At 37.3% G+C, this 22,415-nt stretch overlaps 1 protein-coding gene and 1 pseudogene across 7 annotated transcripts in view; one reads left to right on the top strand and one right to left on the bottom strand.

The window, feature by feature from the left end:
• Window positions 1-22,415, bottom strand: part of LRBA (LPS responsive beige-like anchor protein) — a 772,087-nt gene that overhangs the window by 694,684 nt on the left and 54,988 nt on the right. The window lies entirely within an intron of this gene.
• Window positions 146-4,096, top strand: LOC121028700 (Y-box-binding protein 1-like; annotated as a pseudogene).

Here is a 22,415-nt window from a genome sequence, read left to right as displayed (position 1 = left end):
AGAGAGGCTATTTAGGCTTACAAATGTGCCATTCCGTGACGACAAAAGCAATGTACTACTCTGCGTTGCCAAGAAAGTATTCTCTGAATTAGAATACGAGATGTACAAAACTTTACTAAAATGTTCAATAAGAAAACTTCAGTAAGAATTAAAAATTTCCATAGTTTTACAAGTACTCATTTATCTCCAAAATGCCTTCTAAAATGGTGGTATTTGGTTTCATCCTCATATGAATTTCCCAATCAGCCAAAAGTCTATTTTATACACCTCTCATATACACATATCATATTTATGCATTATGTATGGCAGTTATTTCTATAGAAAAAGCCTGAAGAATATACAGCAGACTATTAGTGGTGGCTACCTTGTAAGATGGAGTTACAAAAGGATTTAACTTTCAAAGTCATATATTTATGACATATTTCCATGTCTCAAAAGAAGTATATACATATTTTCTTTGAATATAAGGGAGAGAAAAGATAATTTAATCTTTTCAATATGCACTGAATATGTGGAAAACAAAACAGGAAAAAATAATGCTTCTTAATTTGTATCTACAAAAATCAAATTGTGTGCAACTGATGTATCCTATCAAAACTGAGGGAAAGAAAGCTACACAATAAGGATATAAAATAGATCAGGTATACAGTATCAAGTATCCACAATGAAAGATGAGTAAAATATCTATCTTTTGGTGTGAGATCTTAATTTTAATGATAGTACTTTCATGAGTCACTCCCAAACTGCATTTTGTCCAACATCCTTAACCATAAACAATTATAGCTTGAGTGTTTTCAAAAACACAGCTACTCTTAGAACAGTGGTTAAGAGCATATCCTTTGGACCCAGACCACATTTGACTCCTGGTTCTACCAGATACCAAGTATAAGGGCAAGGGCAGGATAGTTCACCTCTCTATGGCTCACTTCCTCATCTGTAAAATTAGGATAATAATGGTACCCATCTCTTAAAGTTGATGTGACAATTAAATAAACTAAAAGTATCTCCATTAAGGCACATCCTCTTAGATGAGGATAAAAGAACTCACACATCCTTCCATCTGCTATTAAAAATCTCACTTCAAAAATAGTATCAAGTTCGATCCACAGCGGGAGCACACCCCAGAGAGCCCTGAGCAGCCCCACCACCGCCACCGGCCTAGTTAACCATAACATGCTGGGAAAAGGTACAGCTGCGCAAGCAGGCAAATCCACGCAACCACTAGGCCCAGAAGTAGCAGCAGCCCCCGCCGCCCCACCCTCTGCTCTGAGGACTCCAAGCACGAGCAACCGCGCAGGGAGCAAGGGCTCAGGCGACCTCACATCATCGGTGCCTGCGAAAAGGGACGGCAAGATAATCTGTTTTGGGAACAGTAAAATAGTTCACTGTAAGAAACAGATATGGTTTCATCCACAGAAATGACACCAAAGAAAATGTATTTGTACACGAGACTGCCATAAAAAAATAACCCGTGGAAGTACCTGCTCAGTACTTCGCAGTAGGAGATGGAGAGGCTGTGGAGTTGATGTTGTTGAAGGAGAAAAGGGTGTGGTAGCAGCAAAGGTCACAGGCCCTAGGGGAGCTCCAGTGCAATGCAGTAAATATGCAGCAGACCCTAACAATTATGGACGCTTTCCTTCGCAGAAGTCCTCCCCACAATTACCCACAGAATTACCAAACTACTGTGAGTGCGGAAAGGACTCGGAGTGCTCTCAAAGGTCTGGCCCCACTGCGCTGGCCATCCCGCAGGCGATGTTTCTACATGTGGAGACCCTCTGAGCGTCAACAAGTCTTCCAACCCTCCGGTGCAGAGAGAAGGGGTTGAGGGTGCTGACAAGCAGGGTACAGGAGAACAAAGTAGACCAGTGAGACAGAAACAAATCACATCAGAGACTTCCAGATACGACTACTACAACTCAACTTAGCTTCTTCCCCAATTTCTTAAACTCATGTCCTATTGCTTGTAGACATCTACACATACTGCTTCACAATAAACATGGCTAAAACATAACTGATGATCTTCTCCCTAACCCTGCTATGATTGCTACCCCAGTTGGTAATCCTCCCACATGGCATCTTCAACTCTGCTCTTCCTATGTACAATGTCGAATTTATTAAATGCTGCTGACTCTATCTCCTAAAATTTCTTAAATTTGTCCCTCTTCCTCTTTACTACCATCACTAAACTAGCTGAGAACTCCTTCATTACACACACACAACTATCAGTATACTTGATCCACTGGATTAAATGTCCATAAAATACAGAAGTCTATACACATGGCTGTCAACATTGCTCACTTTGTAGGAGAGCACAGGAGAAACTGGCCATGGAGAGAAAGAGGCAGAACACAGAACAAAGTTTAAAAAGATAAGGAAAAACAAGAATCATACATGTAAGTTTATACATGTATATACAATAACATGTATGTGTTTATATAAAATTATGTATGTGACTCTATGTATAAAGACATTCTTCTAACCCAAAGCAAATTTGTTCTAAGTTGAGGGTATTTATATATCCTATTTTCTCTGTTCTTTACTATAAATCTTTTTTTTAAGCACTAAAAGAAGAAAAAAACTTATTTCATTAAACTCAATTCCCTTTTTTTAAACTAGGAGCAAGTAACTAAGAGCAACATTTTGTGTATCCTATCACACCTCCATTTATTAATCATATTAAGAGAACTTATCAAAGACTACTCCAGTCAACTATGCAACATATCCAATAGTCACTGTGAAAGAATGGTTCTTTGCATAATTCCACCCAAATCAAATCAATTTGAGGGAAAAAAACTACATAGCATACCCCCTCTGATAACTTCAAACTTTATGTAAAAAGGCTTGATGAGGTTCTCAAGTACATTTAACTTCACTTGACCCATATGAACAGAGAATTCTTGCCCTACATAAACTTAGAATGTGTATTTTGTAGAACACTTTTTGGGAAAGTACATGCTATCAAATAATAACTGTAGTAAATTAAATGTAGCCAATTATTTACTTGACTCACACGAGACATAATAAACCCTAATAATGGAGACTTTCACCAGCAGCATTCTATCTCTATGACCCCATAGCACCATCTTGCCTAATTTGGGAGTAAGGGGGGAGAGGGGGGAGGGTTCTTTGCCTATTGCACTCAATTGGTTCAAAATGGTTAAAAACAAAACCATAATAATCCTTAATACAATAACCCAAGTCATTTATAAGAGCCATCAAATGTAATATGCACTCACACAAACTTCCACACCTCTTCTTTCCTGGCCTTCAATTATTTGTAAGTTTACTACTTTTACCATGTCAAGATTAATAAGAAACATTTTTTTCCAATTAAGATACTATTGAACACTACATAACCAATTTTGAAACTACATTCCAGAATCATATCGTTTTGTACCATATTATAAAACATGATATACTATTTCTGTTCTGGTTTCTTAAGCTTTATGATCAGGCTAGGTATCCACTTGATTGATAACTAAGAAAAGACTTGCCCACAGCAATTTATGTAGACCAAAAGCAAAATTATACAATGTGTAAAGTATATCTATATTGTACTCTCACCACTTTTTATGCATTATTATTCCCCCTTTTGGCATCCCTTCTTTTATCCCCAGGTGGACAGAAATCTTATCTTCTCTGGATGTTTGATGATTTTCCTCCAAGAGCAAAATCCCACCCAGATCTATATTCTATACTCTCTAGGTAAACTACCCAAAACTCCAATATTTACTGTAAGTATGTATGTGTGAATGTGTGTATATAAATCAGCATGTGTCTGTGTGTATACGTATGTGGTTGTGTATGTGTGTACACATCAGTGTCTTCCACACAAACTCATGATCTTTCCCATGGGGCTCTCCTTCACTTTGAGGAAAGTACTATCATTATGTTATAAAAGTAAATGTCCCTACGTCACTGTCTTCTTAGATAATCTGCAAGAATTAGAACTCCTATCAACCAATAAGAACTGACACATAAGACTCAACCCAACAGAATACATATTGTTTTTCATAAGAGACTTTTTTCTACTTTTAATTTAATTTTTTAATTTACATCCAAATTAGTTAGTATATACTGCAACAATGATTTCAGAAGTAGATTCCTTAATGCCTCTTACTCATTTAGCCCATCCCCCCTCCCACAACCCATCCAGCAACCCTCTGTTAGTTCTCTATATTTAACAGTCTCTTACGTTTTGTCCCCCTCCCTGTTTTTATATTCTTTTTGCTTCCCTTCCCTTGTGTTCATCTGTTTAGTATCTTAAATTCCTCATATGAGTGAAGCCATATGATATTTCTCTTTCTCTGACTAATTTCGCTTAGCATAATACCCTCTAGTTCCATCCACGTGGTTGCAAATGGCAAGGTTTCATCCTTTTTGATTGCTGAGTAATACTCCATTGTATATATATACCGCATCTTCTTTATCCATTCATCTGTCGATGGACATTTGGGCTGTTTCCATACTTTGGCTATTGTTGATAGTGCTGCTATAAACATTGGGGTGCATGTGCCCCTTTGAAACAGCACACCTGTATCCCTTGGATAAATACCTAGTAGTGCAATTGCTGGGTCATAGGGTAGGTCTATTTTTAATTTTTTGAGGAACCTCCATACTGTTTTCCAGAGTGGCTGCACCAGCTTGCATTCCCAAAGAGACTTAAATACGGAGAACAAACAGAGGGTTACTGGAGAGGTTGTGGGAGGGGGGATGGGCTAAATGGGTAAGGGACATTAAGGAATCTACTCCTGAAATCATTGTTGCACTACATGCTAACTTGGATGCAAATGAGAAAGAGAGAGAGAGAGAGAGAGAGAGAGGGAGAGAGGAAGGAAGGAAGGAAGGAAGGAAGGAAGGAAGGAAGGAAGGAAGGAAGGAAGACTGTTTTCAAGTGCCCATGGGATATATATGAAAATAGACTGTATCCTGGGACATTAATACAAAATTCAACAAATTTAAAGGAACTGAAATCATATACAATGGGTTCTTTGACTACAGGAGAATCAAAGTAGAATAGAAAGGTAAAGAAAGAAATAACACAAAGATAAAGTTATCAGAAAAAAACCTCCAAACATTTGGAAACTAAAATATGCACTTCTAAATAATTGACAGGTCAAAAAAGAGTCTCCAGGGAACTAAAAACAAATACCAAGAACTGAATCAAAATAAAATACAACAGGGGTGCCTGGCTGGCTCAGTCAGTAGAGCATGTGATTCTTGATCTCAGGGTCATGAGTTAAAGTCTCACACAGGGCATGGAGCCTACCTAAAATAAATAAATAAATAAATGGATGAATGAATGAATGACTATAAATACAACATATCAAAAATCTGTGAGCCATAGCTAATGCAGTACTTAGAGGGAAACTCTTAGCACTAAATGTATATATTAGAAAAATGGAGAAGTTTCAAATAATCTATATCTTCATTTTAAGAACCTAACAGAAGATCAAAATAAATCCAAAGCAAGGGGTGCCTGGGTGGCTCAGTCACTTGAACATCCAACTCTTGATTTCAGCTCAGGTCACGGTCTCATGGTTTGTGGGTTTGAGACCCACATCAGTGATTGTACTGACAGCATGGAGCCTACTTAGGATTCTCTCTCTCCCTCTCTCTCTCTGCATCCTTCTTCAAAATAAATAAATAAACTTAAAAATTTTTTAAATAAATGCAAAGCAAGCTGAAGGAAGGAAATGATAAATTAAAAAGATAATGAAACTGAAAGCAAAAAATAATAGAGAAAAATCAATGAAATAAAAAGATAGGTTTTTGAAAAAAAAATCAATAAAATTTAGAAAACTTTAGCAGGACTAAAAAATAACAGAAAAAAAGACACAAAGTACCAGTATCAGGAATGGAACAGGAAATATCAGTATAGACCCTGCAGATGACAGAGAATAATACTACAAACAACTCTAACCAAATAATTTGATAATGTAGATGAAATCAGCCAATTCCTCAAAAAACACAAGCTACCACAGTTACTCAATGTGAAATAGATAATTTAAGGGGTGCCTGGGTGGCTCAGTTGGTTAAGCATCCAACTTCAGCTCAGGTCATTATCTCACGGTTCAGGTTCATGGGTTCAAGCCTCACATCAGGCTCTTGTGCTGACAGCTCAGAGCCTGGAGCCTGCTTCAGATTCTGTGCCTCCCTCTCTCTCTGCCCCTCCCCTGCTCATGCTCTGTCTCTCTGTGTCTCAAAAATAAATAAATAAAACACTAAAGAAAAAAAAAGAATTCTACCAAATGTTTAAAATTAACACTAGGGGCGCCTGGGTGGCGCAGTCGGTTAAGCGTCCGACTTCAGCCAGGTCACGATCTCGCGCTCCGTGAGTTCGAGCCCCGCATCGGGCTCTGGGCTGATGGCTCAGAGCCTGGAGCCTGTTTCCAATTCTGTGTCTCCCTCTCTCTCTGCCCCTCCCCCGTTCATGCTCTGTCTCTCTCTGTCCCAAAAAAAATAAAATAAATGTTGAAAAAAAAAAAGAAAAAAAAAAATTTAAAATTAACACTAATTTTATACTCATTTTATGAACTACTATTACTCTGATACCAAAGACAGTACAAAAAAAGGCACTGTATACCAATATCCCTCATGAATATAAACAAAAGAATTCTTAAAATAATAGCAAGTAGAAAACATTTTTTAATTTAAAATAAAAGCAGGGGCACCCAGGTGGCTCAGCTGGTTAAGCATCCAACTCTTGGTTTCAGCTCAGGTCATGATCTCACAGTTCATGAGTTCAAGCCCCACACCGGGCTCTGCATTGACAGTGCACAGCTTGCTTGGGATTCTCTCTCTCTCTCTCTCTCTCTCTCTCTCTCTCTCTCTCTGCCCCTCCCACACTCGCTCGCTCACTCTCTCTCAAAATAAATAAATGAGCTTAAAAAATTTCTTAATAGCAAGTAGAATTCAACAATATATAAGAAGAATTATATACCAAATGGATTTGATTCCAGAGATACATTATTTCAGTATCGAAAAATCAAACAAATATCCCACCATATTAATAGGTTAAAGGAGAAAAATCACATGATAATATCTATTGATACAAAATAAAAGCATCTGATAAAATTCAACACCAACTGATGATAAAAACTCTCAGAAAAATATGAATAAAGGGAATCTTTTCAACTCGATAAAGGGCATCTACATAAAATCCACAACTAACATTATAATTTACAGTAGAAGATTGAATGCTTTTCCCAAAGATCAGGAACAAGGCAAGGATGTACACTCTCACCACTCTTACTCAACACAGTGCTGGAAGTTAGGGCCAAGGCAATAATTGGCAAAAAGAAAATGAAAGGCATGCATATGAGAAAGGAAGAAACAAACTGCCTCTATTTGCAGATAACATGATTATCTATGTTGAAATCAAAGGTATGTACCAAAAAACATCCTAGAACTAATAAGTAAGTTCAACATGGTTACAGCCTATAAAAAATTGTGTTCATTTCTGTATACTAACAGTTAATACGTGGACAATGAAATTAAAAATACAGTATTATTTACAGTTGCTCAAAATCTTTGAAATATTTAGATGTAGATGGATGTAAATCTACCAAAACACAGACAGGACTTACATGCTCAAAACAAAAAATGATGATTTAAAAAAATAAAAGAATATCTACATAAATGTAGACATATACTGTGTTCACAGTATAGATACCAACTCTCCCCAAAATGATATACAGATTGAACAAAATTCCTATCACAATCTCAGCAAGATTTCTGGAGATTTGGAATGAATGTTCTAAACTGATACTGAGGTGTGCCTGGGTGACTCAGTCAGTTGAGTGTCTGACTCTTGATTTTGGCTGAGATCACGATCCCAGGGTCATGGAATTGAGCCCCGCATTGGGCTCCATGCTCAGCATGGAATCAGCTTAAGATTCTTTCCCTCTCTCCCTCTGCCCCTCTCAAAAAAAAAGTGGGGGGTGGGGGGGCACATGGGTGACTCAGTCAGTTAAGCACCCAACTGTTGATTTCAGCTCAGGTCATGATCTCACAGTTCATGGGATGGAGCCCCCATCTGGCTCTCCCCTGAAAGAGTGAAGCTTAATTGGGATATTCTCTCTTTCTCTCTCTCTCTCTCTCTCTCTCTCTCTCTCTCTCTCTGCCCTTCCCTTGCTCACTCATTCTTTCTCTCAAAATAAACATTTATAAATAAATAAATAAAATTGACAAAAATTACAAATAAAATTGCTATTGAAAAGCAAAAGAGGGGCGCCTGGGTGGCGCAGTCGGTTAAGCGTCCGACTTCAGCCAGGTCACGATCTCGCGCTCCGTGGGTTCGAGCCCCGCGTCAGGCTCTGGGCTGATGGCTCAGAGCCTGGAGCCTGTTTCCGACTCTGTGTCGCCCTCTCTCTCTGCCCCTCCCCCGTTCATGCTCTGTCTCTCTCTGTCCCCCCAAAAAAATAAACGTTGAAAAAAAAATTAAAAAAAAAAAAGAAAAGCAAAAGAACTAAGAGAGCAAAAACAATCTTGAGAAAGAAAAATAAAGTGGAAGAAATTAGTTTACCCAATTTCAAGACCTATTGCTACAGCAGTCAACACTATAGGTAGTGCCATATGAACAGATATATAAACCAACAGAATGGGATAGAGAACCCAGAAGTAGACCACATAAATATGCTCAACTGACTTCTGACAAAGATACAAAAGCAATTCAATGGAAGAATTTCAATAAACAGTGCTAAAACAATTAGATATCCATAAATGAACAAATGAAACTTCACCTAAGTAGACAGCATACCTTATACAAAAACCGATTCAAAGTAAATTGCAGATTTCAAGGTAAAAAATAAAACTTTCAGAGAAACACACAGGAAAAAATCTTCAGGATTTAAAACTAGGCAAAGAGTTCTTAGATGACATCAAAACCAAGGCTCATAAAAGGAAAACCTGATAAACTGAACTTTATCAAATAAAACTTTGATCTCCAAAAGATCCTGTTAAGAAGGTGAAAAGACAAGCTGCAAACTAGAAGAAAATATTTGCAAAGCACACATCTGACAAAAGAAAACACCTAAAATAAATAAAGAACTCTCCATATTCAACAGCAAAATCATCATCATCATCATCATCATCTAATCAGAAGATTAGAATAAAAAATTCAAGTGTCAAAAGACAAGAATAGGTGTTTTACCTAAGACTACACGAAGATAAATAAGCACATGAAAGTATGTTCAACATCATAAACTCTTACAGAAATGTAAAAGAAAACCACAGTAAGATATCATTAGATACACAACACACAACAGATACACATCAGAATATCTAAAATAAAATATAATAACAAAACCAAATACCAACAAGGATGCAGAGAAACTGAATCACCTATCTGCTGTTGGTGGGAATGTAAGATGAGAGTTAGGTGGAAAACAGAATAGCAATTTATTGAAATAGTTTTTTCATGTAACTGCTATACATACTAACAAATATATATCTGGTATTTTTCCCCAAGAACTGAAAACTTTTGTTCAGACAAAAACCTGTACACAAATATATTAACAGCAGCTTAATTTGTCTCAGCCAAAAAATGAGAAAAATTCAGATGCCCTTCAACAGGTAAACGGTTAAACTAACTGGTACATTCACACCTTGGATTACTACTCAACAATAAAAAGGAAAAAAACACACTGACACACATAAATATCTAGATGAATCTCCAAAGAATTGTACTAAAAAAAAAAAACAAAAGGTCATATGGTATATGATTCCATTTATACAAAATTCTTAAACTCACAAAATTATATAACTCCAGAACAGATTAGTGGTTGCCAAGGGTTAAAGAAGAGTAGAGCAGAAAGGAATTAGATGTGACTGTAAAAGGGCAAAGGACAGATCCTTTTCTGATGGAAACTTCTATACATTTATTGCACTGATGTCAATATTGTATTGTAGTTTTAAGATTTTCCCACTGGGATAAAGAGAGTAAAGGATACAAGGGATCTCTCTCTATTATTTCTTATAACCACATGTGAATCTACAATGATCTCAAAATAAAAAGTATAATTTAAAAAAATAAGTAACTGGGGCACCGGGGTGGCTCAGTCAGTTAAGCGTCCAACTCTTGATTTCGGCTCAGGTCATGATCTCACGGTTCATGAGTTCCAGCACCACATCAGACTCTGCTGCTGGCATGAAACCCACTTGGGACTCCTCTTCCTTCCTCTCTGCCCCTCTCCACGTGCACATGCTCTCTCGCGCTCTCAAAAAATAAACATTAAAATAATGATAAAAAGGAACTAACTAATGTGAGGTGTACTTAGAATTGTCATAGGATTAATGTTCCACTGATAATTTCCCATTGAAAAGAAAAATATATTAACCTGGATAAAGTGCTCATTAGCAGGAAATGAAAGCCAAATTAAAGGGCAAAAAAACTCTGGTGAGCACAAATTCTGAAGTCACATAAGACACACAGTCCCAGTTTCATTAACTTTCCATGCTTCCCCACCCCAGCCAAAACAAAAAAAAAAAACAAAAACAAAAAAAAAAAAGTGGGTATGTTTAATCACTTGTCCTACACCTAAAAAAGGCTTGCCATATACCAAAAAAACGATTAGGCATATATTAATATCACACAGAGTTTATTTACCCTATTGACTCAATTCAAATATTTGCATTATAAAATAATATGCAAATTTGAGCCTTCAAACAGGAAATGAAATTTTCTAAATCCATTACATAACTTTGGATTCATGTGTGCAGTGAAAGCTAATAAATCATTTAAACCTTCACACACAGAACCTTTTTAAATTTGCATTTATCTACAGTAAATACTGCCATGTTCTTTAATAGCTTTCTAGTTCAATCTAGCAAACTAGTGATTTATGGCAATGATGTATTTTAAAAATCAGAAATTTGTCACTATGTGACAACCAGTCAGAAGTCCACTGAACTTAACATTACTCGGAATCAAAACATCATAGAATATGAAAGAGACAGCAAAATGTCAAGCATTCAATAATCAAATCAATTACTTCAGTATTTGAGTCTGATTATATGCAAAACTGTTCATAACATTACATATACTTTAAGATCCTTTATTACTTTAACAAGCCCACGTTATCATTCTCTCAATGCTTCCAAGTTATTTTAAAAGACTAATACAGGGGCGCCTGGGTGGTGCAGTGGGTTAAGCGTCCGACTTCAGCCAGGTCACGATCTCGCGGTCCGTGAGTTCGAGCCCCGCGTCAGGCTCTGGGCTGATGGCTCGGAGCCTGGAGCCTGTTTCTGATTCTGTGTCTCCCTCTCTCTCTGCCCCTCCCCCGTTCATGCTCTGTCTCTCTCTGTCCCAAAAATAAATAAAATACGTTAAAAGACTAATACTATGATTTCACTTACATATGGAATCTGAAAAATAAACAAACAACAGAAAGAGACTCATACAGAGAACAAACTGGTGGTTATAGGGGGAGGCGGTTTGAGAAAATAGATGAAGGGGATTAAGAAGTACAAACAACTTGCAGTTATAAAATAAATGGCAGGGATGAAAAGCACAGCATAGGGAATATAATCAATACTATTATAACAACACTGCATGGTGACAGATGGCAACTATACTTTTCTGGTGAGTATTGCATAATGTATAAAATTGCCAAATCACTATGCTATGTATCTGAAACTAACAAAACACTGTATATCAACTGTACTTCAATAACAAAAATTTTAAAGAAAACACATTGTTAAATTTCATACTTTATAACTTGCAGTCCTTTATAACCTGAGTCCTATTTTGAGGAACAGCAAAATTTACAATATGTAAAATTAGTATCTATATTACTTTTTTCCCAAAAAACATGAACTTTTAGATCTTTATAATAATTTCACACCAATATTCTTATGTAGAAAGATTCATCAGATGTGAAAACAGGAACTGTATTAACAATAAAGGAATAAACTGGAAACCTAAACAAACATCTACTATAAGAGATACATGTTGTTTGTACCTGTATTGCACTCACTTTTCCTTTCATTCCCCCATCCACTTCATTGCATTCTCCTGGCAATGAGGTCACAGTACCTCACACCTAGGCCATAGAGAGGACACATACAAGTTTGCCATTCTCCTGGTCACAATGATAAATCCAGGAGTGAAAACGTGACCTAATTCAAGCCAATCAAAATCATTACCAAGATTTTTCTTTTTAATTGGGAGGTAGAAAGGAAGGGCTTTTGTACTTTGGGGTCAAAAGCTGGAAAGTTACTTAAATTGGCAGCTTTCAGTAGACATCTTTCCTGCCATGTATACAGAGAAATTCATCTGCACCATGAATGGAGAAAGAATATTCTGGTGGCATCAACTCCTCAGTTCCAGCACCTGGTTCCAGAGCTCCCCTGGTTTTCAAAGCTTCATTCAATGATCTATTCTGACTGATAGTGAAAAGCTAAAAGCTTTTCCTCTAAGATCAGGAGTAAGACAAGAGTGTCAACTCTGGCCACTTTAAAAAAAAATAGTATTGGAAGGACTAGCCAGAACAATTAGGCAAATACAGAAATAGAAATAGAAATAGAAGGCATCCAAAGTAGAAAGGAAAAACTAATCTGTTTTCAGATGATATGATCCTTTACAAAATTCTATACACTCCACCAAAAACTGTTAAAACTAATAAATGGATTTGTTAAAGTTGCAATATACGAAATCAACATTCAAAAAAAAAGTTGCATTTCTACACAGTGACAACAAGCTATCTGATAAAGACATAAAATAAACAATTTTCATTTGTAATAGCAAGAAAAAGTATAAAATACTTTAAGAACAAATTTAACCAAGATAGTAAAAGATCTATACAATGAAAAACATAAATAAAACACTGATAAAAGAAATCGAAGACACAAATGAATGGAAAGGTATTCCAAGTTCACTGCTTGGAAGAATTAAAATTGTTAAAATGTCCATTCTACTCATTGATGTACCAGTCCCACTTGTTTATTTTTTCTTGTTTTGCCTGTGCTTTTGGCGTTAGATCCAAAATGTCATGGCTGAGACCAATGTCAAGAAGCTTTTCCTTGAAAATATATGTTTAAGGGGGCGCCTGGGTAGTTCAGTCTGTTAAGCGTCCGACTTCGGCTCAGGTCATGATCTCATGGTTCACTAATTCAAGCCCCATGTCAGGCTCTGTGCTGACAGCTCTGACCCTGGAGCCTGCCTCAGATTCTGTGTCTCCCTCTCCCTCTGCCCCTGCCCCATTCATTCATATTCTCTCTCTCTCTCTCTCTCTCTCTCTCTCTCTCTCTCTCTCAAAAATAAATAAAACATTTTTTTTTTTAATTTTAAAAAAAGAAAAAAATATATATACGTTTAAAAAGAGGAGGGGCGCCTGGGTGGCGCAGTCGGTTAAGCGTCCGACTTCAGCCAGGTCACGATCTCGCGGTCCATGAGTTCGAGCCCCGCGTCAGGCTCTGGGCTGATGGCTCAGAGCCTGGAGCCTGTTTCCGATTCTGTGTCTCCCTCTCTCTCTGCCCCTCCCCCCGTTCATGCTCTGTCTCTCTCTGTCCCAAAAATAAATAAATGTTGAAAAAAAAAAAAAAAAAGAGGAAAGGCACCTGGGTGGCTCAGTCGGTTGAGCATCCAACTCTTGATCCCCAGGGTTGTGGAATCACGCCCGTGTCAGGCTCTTCACTAAGCAAGGAGCCCACTTGAGATTCTCTCGTTCTCTCTCTCTCTCTCTCTCTCCCTCCCTCCCTCCCTCTGCCCCTCTCCTCCACCCACACTCTTTAAAATAAATAAATATATAAAGTTTTTTTTTTTAAAGAGGAAAAACATGCAAGTATGTTATATTTGTTCATAAAGACCCAAACAAAATTTGGAAAGATGTGTGAGGTGCCCATAATAGTTACTTTTCAGGTTTTCTTTAGCAGTGACTAAATTCATTTAGGGGGATACTATTTGGCAGGAAAAAAGAGGTGGGAGAGAGATATCATATTCATTTTTGAACTATTAATCTATCATCCATATAAAATATTAAACAAAGACCCAAAAAATGGTCATTATATTTGATAGCCCGGAAAATCCTGGAAAAAATACCATCCCAAAGATAACCTAATACTGGCTCAGATACTATGACCAACTAACATGTTGGTATCAATAAAGATAATCTTTCATACATGATCCATCTTCATTTTCTTTTTAGTCTCAGTATTATGTAAAGTGTTTTACCCCTAAAGAAAGAGAAAAGCAAAGTGGAGACTGTAGTGGACGATGGGTAGAGAAGGATAATTTAATCAATCCACTGCACTTAGAAAATAAATGCCCTAAAAGCAAAAATATTCAAATGGTATTTTTGAAGCTCATTTTCATACATGCTAAGCCTTTCCTCCTTGCTCTTACATTGATATTTGTCTTAATGTTCAAATTGGTTAAATGGTGTATCAGGATTCTTCCAGATAGTTTAACATATCACAAAACCAGGAAGGTAAACAGTGCTAGAAGGTGAAATATTTAACACAGTTAACAAGTTTTCCCAACCAAAAGCATACTAAAGGCAATGAACCTGTATTTACCAAAACATCTATTACTGTGTGTTTTCTATCAGCATAAACAAACAGAAAGTACAAAGAATGGGGTTAAAATGAGATGGCTCTAGTGAGAATTAATATTTAAACGACTCTATATCTTGCCATCAGAAATCCCAGTCTGAGGCCACAGACAAGCTCATGGCCTTGAAATCTAAACAACATAGAAACATAAGCCTTCGTCTAGCTCCTATTAGTTATTTAAGATCTACTATTACATTAAAATATCAACTACATACTGATTTTTAAGAAAAGACTAATTTAGTTTGGATGAAAAGGAGTTAAAACCAGTAATATATTATGTACATGAAAATTTTTTCTCACCAAAAAATAACTCCAATTTATTATAAAACTCGTATCAACCTTCTCAAGACATTTTAGCCATGTAATAACCCCTATACAAAATAACATTTCCAATCACTCGGCTTACCCCGCAAAATCTCAAAAAGCCACACCTCCCATTTTCTTCCCATAGAATCTTACCAGTCAAGCCAGTCCAGACTACTTATAACAAGGAGCTTTAAAATTCACTTCCTTATCTTTACTCTCCCTTCCTAAAATTCAAAGTTTAGCTCAATTCTCACCTCTACAAACAGACATTACCAGATAAAACCAAAAACAACGTACTGTTTCCCTACTCTGAACTGTTATAGCTTTGTCACATTGCAAAGCATGCACAGTTCACACTTAATTGTTTTATTGCTAGTTATCTTTTTTTTATATAAACCAGTATGTACACTATTTTTTTTAATTCAGTTAGTTAACATACAGTGTAGTCTTGGCTAGACATTAAACCCAGGGCTTCATCTCACATATGACACCCAGTGCCCATCCAGAGAAGTACCCTCCTTAATGCCCATCACCTATTTAACCCATCCCCCCACCCACTGCCCTCGAGCAACCCTTCGTTTGTTCTCTGTATTTAAGAGTCTCTTAAGGTTTGCCTCCCTCTCTGTTTTTATCTTATTTTTCCTTCCCTTCCCCTATGTTCATCTGTTGAGTTTCTCAAATTTCACATATAAGTGAAATCATATGATATCTGTTTTTCTCTGACTTATGTCACTTAGCAAAATACTCTCTAGTTCCATCCACATGGTTGCAAATGGCAAGATTTCAATCTTTTTCAATGTCAAGTAGTATTCCATTGTATATAGATACATGCCACATCTTCTTTATCCATTCATCAGTCGATGGATATTTGCACAACTCTGGTTTCCATCAGACTGTAAGCTCTTAAGAAGGAAAACTATAGAAGGAACTACATGTCATACATTATTCCCAAAGATTCTAACAATCCTATGAGGTTGATACTATCATTCCCTAAATTTTCCAGACACAGGAACTAGATCAGAAAGTTTACGCAGCTTGCCCAAGAACCTAAGAAGTGACAGACTTAAACTGAAGTTTGTCTGATTCCATGCAAGATACTGTCTTTCAAAACAAAATAAAACTGTTATAAAGCTCTATGGTATTTAGCACATTTTCAAAATATGCTCACTTATTTCAACTTGGTACAACCCTTAAAGTTGATGTATTTTACCTTTCTCTGGCAAGCATGCTTTCATAATCCCCTTACTCTGGTTCTATGGGGGAAACTCTCAACTGACTTGAGAGTCCTGGTAGGGATACAGTCCTGCCAATTTCACAGAATGGTATAAGAAACAGGTTAGACAATCATAATATCATATACTGTCAGATGTACTCTTTCAGTGGTAGGGTTGTGATTTAAGTCAGGCCAATCAGCGTTCTGCAGGGATCTGAGCCTCTTTATGATGTTATCTCGGAACAATTGGTCTTTCTACCTCATCCAGGCTATGTTCACTTGCCCCAACTCAATACAACACAAATTTGATAAAGTCTAATAATTCCAAAGGGAGTATTTGGCACAAAGGTGACAATCTAGAAATATACCTGGTTCGTCATGTATTACTAAAATCTATATTTAAAGAAAGTCAGGAGCACCTGGCTGGCTCAGTTAGTGCAGCATACAACTCTCAATCTCCGGGTCATGAGTTCAAGCCCCACATTGGGTGTGGAGCCTACTTAAAAAAAAAAAAAAAAAAAAAAAAAAAAAACTAAAGCAAGCCAAAGAACTAGTAGAATGCTTTCAGTTTACAGTAACTATGTGACAAAATTCCATTCTCTTCCTAATCATAATATGAACTGAAATTTATTTAGCAAACGGCCATAGCAATTGAAAAATTAGGAGCTCTTATTTTACAAGGGTTACTAGATTGGCCCAAGGAGGTAAGTGGAAAGAATTTACACCCTACAAAAAACAAATGAACATATTAAATGCTAGCCCACAAACAGATTGGGAAGAATATATAAATGTAATTAGAGGAAGATGAACAACAGATTTATATCATGCTGGCACAATGTATCTTTGTACCATTATAATTACTGAGAAACTAATTAGAAAATATTTACAGATTCTCTTACAAGTACCTTATACAACATCAATACTATAAAAATGAAACAAATCAGGGGGCGCCTGGGTGGCTCAGTCAGTTAAGTATCTGACGTCAGCTCAGGTCATGAACTCTCAGTTCATGGGTTCAAGCCCCACGTAGGGATCTGTGCTGACAGCTCAGAGCCTGGAGCCTGCTTCAGATTCTGTGTCTCCCTCTCCCTCTGGCCCTCCCCTACTTGAACTCTCTCTCTCAAAAATAAAGATTTTTTAAAAATTAAGGGAAAAAAATGACACAAATCAGAACCATCTCAGGTGCATTTAAAGTAGTATGTTTATTTAAAAAATAAAAAATAAAACAAGTTAAAAAAAAACTTATCACTACCTGAAAAAAACAAAAACTAAATCCAAATACTGAGAGTACGATCCTGATATTTAAAACCTGGAAAGAAATATCCTCAAGTGTTAATAAACATGATCTCTGGCTGGTGAAAAAAATAAATAAAAATAAAGTAGTATGTTTAAAACCAGGCTGTGCAATAGCTTTAAAAAGGTAGGCTACTAAAGACTTGATTATAAAACTTTCTTTTAAAATTTCAGGTTTTGTACATATATCCTAGAAACTTAGCAAATGCTTTAAACAAACAAAAATAATATTTAAGTCAGTATTCAAATAGCTTCAGCAAATAATAGGGTAACAGCTAAAAAAAATGGCTCTCCATGACAAATATAAACACTACAGAAAAGTTATACAGAAGCAAACTCTGGAACTGGGGAAAAAATAAAATGGTACATCAGCATTTAACAAAGTGAACCAGATGTTTAGATAGATTTGGCAACTCTGAAAGTAATATAAATTAACGTTTTCTTATACTTGGTAACAAATTTTCTGTTCAAAAAAAAAAAAAGCCAGAAGAAACGCTAAAAATATACATTTCCTCTCACATTTCATTTTTATAAATGAAAATGTTTCCCATTCAAAGAAAAACAAGTACTTTAAGAATAAAACAATTTTTGCTAGCTTTCATTTTCTAAAAGCAATCAGCTGAAATATACTAATTTGACTACCTGATACCAAACAATGCAGTTATTTCCTACCTGAAATTTCATCCAATAGCAATACTCCCTCACTGTAGCACTTCAGTGTCACGTTCTCTTTTGGTTCAGATTACATGGCCTCACTTTCAGTAAATTAATAGTTTGATCAAGTATCTTCTTATAGTGTTAAGACTGGCAAACTTAGGAGGATAAAAACTGTAATTGTAAAAAAGTATAATTTGTCTTGTTATCAAGTCTAATCTTTTTGTTCTATATTAATACTTCAAAAGAAGCAAAATATATAAAATTAATAATTTTTATAATTTAAAAACCTCTAATAATTCTATTCTCATAACTATATGATGAAACATAAGATAAAAAGATGTCTGAATGAAAATTTGTGTCAATCTTTTGCCAAGTAAGCTATTACTCAATTCTCCTTAAAGAAAACAATTCATCATTCTGAAAAGTGGAAAACAAGTGTAAAGAACTAAGCATTTAGGGGTGCTTGGGTGGCTCAGTCAGTTGAGCGTCCAACTCTTGATTTGAGCTCAGGTCATGATCCCAGGGTCGTGGGATGGAGCCCTGAGACAGGAGACAGCCCTGAGACAGGGATCAAACATTTATCCTCTTTTCCTGGAGGTAATAACCAAATTGTTGATTTTATATAGTTCTTCATTATAGAAAATTCTAGCTAATGAATGCAGAAAACAATTTTTTGCATTTTTATTTTTTATTTTGAGACAAAGAGAGACTTATTTTTTAAGTTTATTTATTTATTTTGAGAAAGAGAAAGAAAGAGCAAGCAGGGGAGGGGTAGAGAGAGAGGGGCAGAAAGAGAATCCCAACCAGGCTCTGCACCAGCAGCACTAAACCCAACGTGGGGTTCAAACTCACGAACTGTGAGATTATGACCTAAGCCAAAACCGAAAGTCAGATGTTCAACCAACTGACTCACCCAGGTGCCCCCAGAAAATTACTGATTTAAAACATCATCAGGGGGGCGCCTGGGTGGCGCAGTCGGTTGAGCGTCCGACTTCAGCCAGGTCACGATCTCGCGGTCCGTGAGTTCGAGCCCCGCGTCGGGCTCTAGGCTGATGGCTCGGAGCCTGGAGCCTGTTTCCGATTCTGTGTCTCCCTCTCTCTCTGCCCCTCCCCCGTTCATGCTCTGTCTCTCTCTGTCCCAAAAATAAATAAACGTTTAAAAAAAAAAAAATTTAAAAAAAAAAACATCATCAGGGCACCTGAGTGGCTCAATAGGTTGAGCATCTGACTCTTGGTTTTGACTCAGATCATGATCTCACTGTTCACAGATCAAGCCCCACATCAGGCTCTGCAGTGACAGCACAGAGCTGGCTTGGGATTCTGTCTCCCCTCTCTCTCTGCCCTTCCCCCAATTGTGCTGTCTCAATCTCTCTCAAAAAAATTAATTAAAAAAAAAAACATTAAAAAACTAGTCTTTAAGTTTTAAAGGTACACATTGAAGTATTTAGAAATTAAAAGGGAGAGGGGCACCTGGGTGGCTCAGTCAGTTGAGCAGTCAATTTCAGCTCAGGTTACGATCGCAGGGTTGTGGGATCCAGCCCTGCATTGGGCTCTGCACTGAGCGTGGAACCTGCTTAAGATATTCTCTCTTGGGGCGCCTGGGTGGCTCAGTCGGTTAAGCGGCCGACTTCAGCTCAGGTCATGACCTTGCGATCCGTGAGTTCAAGCCCCGCGTCAGGCTCTGTGCTGACTGCTCAGAGCCTGGAGCCTGTTTCAGATTCTGTGTCTCCCTCTCTCTCTGACCCTCCCCCATTCATGCTCTGTCTCTCTCTGTCTCAAAAATAAATAAATGTTTAAAAAAAAAAAAGATATTCTCTCTTGCTCTCTCTCCCTCTGACCTTCTCCCTCACTCTCTAAAAAAAAATTTTAAATAAATTTTAAAAATGTGTATTTCAACTATTGAAAGGGCGGGGAGGAGATGCGGGTGACTGGCTGGCTCAGTCAGTAAAGCAAGGGACTCTTGAACTCAGGGTTATGAGTTCAAGCCCCACACTGGGTGCAGAGATCACTTAAAAATAAAATCTGGGGTGCCGGGGTGGCTCAGTTAAGTGTCTGACTCTTGGTTTCAGCTCAGGTCATGATCACACAGTTTCTGAGTCTGAGCTCTGCAGTGGGCTCTGCACCATTAGTGCTGAGACTGCTTGGGATTCTCTCTCTCCCTCTCTCTCTGCCCCTCCCCTGCTCACACACACACTCTCTCTCTCTCAAAATAAATAAGTAAACTTAAAAAAAAATGTTTAAACAAATAAATAAAACCTTAAAAAATAAAATAAAAAGGAGAGGAGGGAAAACTCTTGCATTACTGAATTAGATATGGTTACACACATTGTTAATTAAGATGTTTAAATACAAGAGCAGATACTGAAATCAACTAAAGCCCTTGTATTTACCATTTTTAAGTTACTATAAAAAGGATTATTGTTTAGGGGCGCGTGGGTGTTTCGGTTGGTTATGCGTCCGACTTCAGCCCAGGTCATGATCTCACAGGGAGTTCAAGCCCCCTGTTGGGTTCTGACAGCCCAGAGCCTGGAGCCTGCTTGGAATTCTGTATCTACCGCTCTCTCTGCCCCTCCCCTGCTCGCATTCTGTGTGTGTGTCTCTCTCTCAAAAATAAACAAACATTTTAAAAAATGTTTAAGGGGTATTGTTTAAAATATTAACATTATGAACTTTTGCTTACATGTTATCACATACGATCCTCTAAAACTGAAATTAAATGTTCATTATCCAAAATGACAGTACTAACTACATTTATCCTGCCAACATAGAAATTTGACAGCTTCGATCAATCCTCAATAACTCTAAATTAAAAATTTACCAGATAGGCTTTTAAGCATCAGCAAAGAAGAAAACGTTAGAAAAACAGAATACAAAAATGGATCACTCCAAATTAATCTACCAACAAACAATAATCAAGCAGCAACTATGCACTTCATCATATATAAAATGCACTCATTGGTTAGAGATATTATTCATGTTTTGTGGACAAAATTAACAATAAGATCTATGCAAAGTACTACCAAAAAAAAACCCTCATAAGAACCAAAAGTATACACACTATTCCTCATAGTAAGGCAGTAGCATAAATTGTTAGTGTCTTCAGTACCAACCTGAAAAAGCTGATGACAATTTTGTATTCTCTGCATCTACTTGAATGTAATGGATGATCAAAAGAAGATAAATTTAAGGGGCGCCAGGGCAGCTCAGTCGATTAAGCGTCCGACTCTTGATTTCTGCTCAAGTCATGATCTCACAGCTCTGCTTAGGATCCTCTCTCTCCCTCTCTCTCTGCCCCTCCACTGCTCACTCTTTCTCTCTCCCTCTCTCTGTCTCTCTCAAAATAAATAAACTTAAAAAAAAAGAAATTTGAATAAATGTATGCATGCAATGGTACAATAAACCTATTATTCCAACATGAGCATATGTATTAATAGAAGCATAGCTAGAAAAGCCTCTGAAGCCTTAATGAAACATTCATACCACTTGATCCAGCAACTGAACTTATTTTTTGAGCACATGCTCCTCCAAAAGGATCGCAAGCCATAGCAGTAGGGCTAAACTAATCCTACAATAAAGGCTACTCTTTATCATAGAAATGTTTAAGAACAAGCCCAGACTCTGCCTTGAGGGAGATGCATAGCAGAGCAATAGAAGGGACTAAATGCAGATAAAATTCCTGTCTTACAAGTCAGACAAACCGGCAATAGATTGCAAAGGGATAGAAGAGTCATGGGGAGGAAAAGTTCTCCATGATCCCACATAAGTTGCAGGCTCATTCCTGAGCCAGGCACATGACAGACCCAAACAGACAAAGAAAAAGCTTTGAGAATTAAACCAAACCAGTCTAAAACAAACGGTTGAGTGGCACATGCACAGGACAGGCCGAAAGAAGCAAGGCAAAGGTCTTGAAAACTGAAATGATACTAAAACCACCCATACCAAATCAGGATTAAGAAGGTAAAGTAGAAAGATTCTGAACTTGTCTCCTCCTAAAGACACACTAAGGCTCCAACTACATTTAGAGCAACTCTGAGAATGACCTGAAGACTAGCAGAACAATTCTTCCACAGCTTAAGATGTAAAGAAAAAGCCACATCAAGAAGGGCAGAGTGGGCAGAGATGCAATCTGACTGGGACTCACAATGTTAGCACAGGACCCCCCAAGTGGAAGGGATATCAAAGGCACAAAAGTACACTCTGAGGAAGGGTTCAAACCCTACAGAGAGCACCTGCCCCCCACACACTTATGTCAAGGAGATGAGTAGGGACTCATCTGGCTTTGTAATGTCTGACTTTGAAAATCAGCAGAGCTTAACTCTAGGAGCTTTAAAGTCAATGTGACTTAATTTCAGAAGAACAGGAAGGCTACCAAAAAAGCAGGATTCTTGCTTTT

Source organism: Herpailurus yagouaroundi, unplaced genomic scaffold, assembly GCF_014898765.1.
Source record: "Herpailurus yagouaroundi ecotype Mexico unplaced genomic scaffold, PumYag 28, whole genome shotgun sequence".
NCBI lineage: Eukaryota > Metazoa > Chordata > Mammalia > Carnivora > Felidae > Herpailurus > Herpailurus yagouaroundi.
Note: the sequence above shows the minus strand (reverse complement) of the source record. Positions and strands in the feature narration are given on the sequence as shown.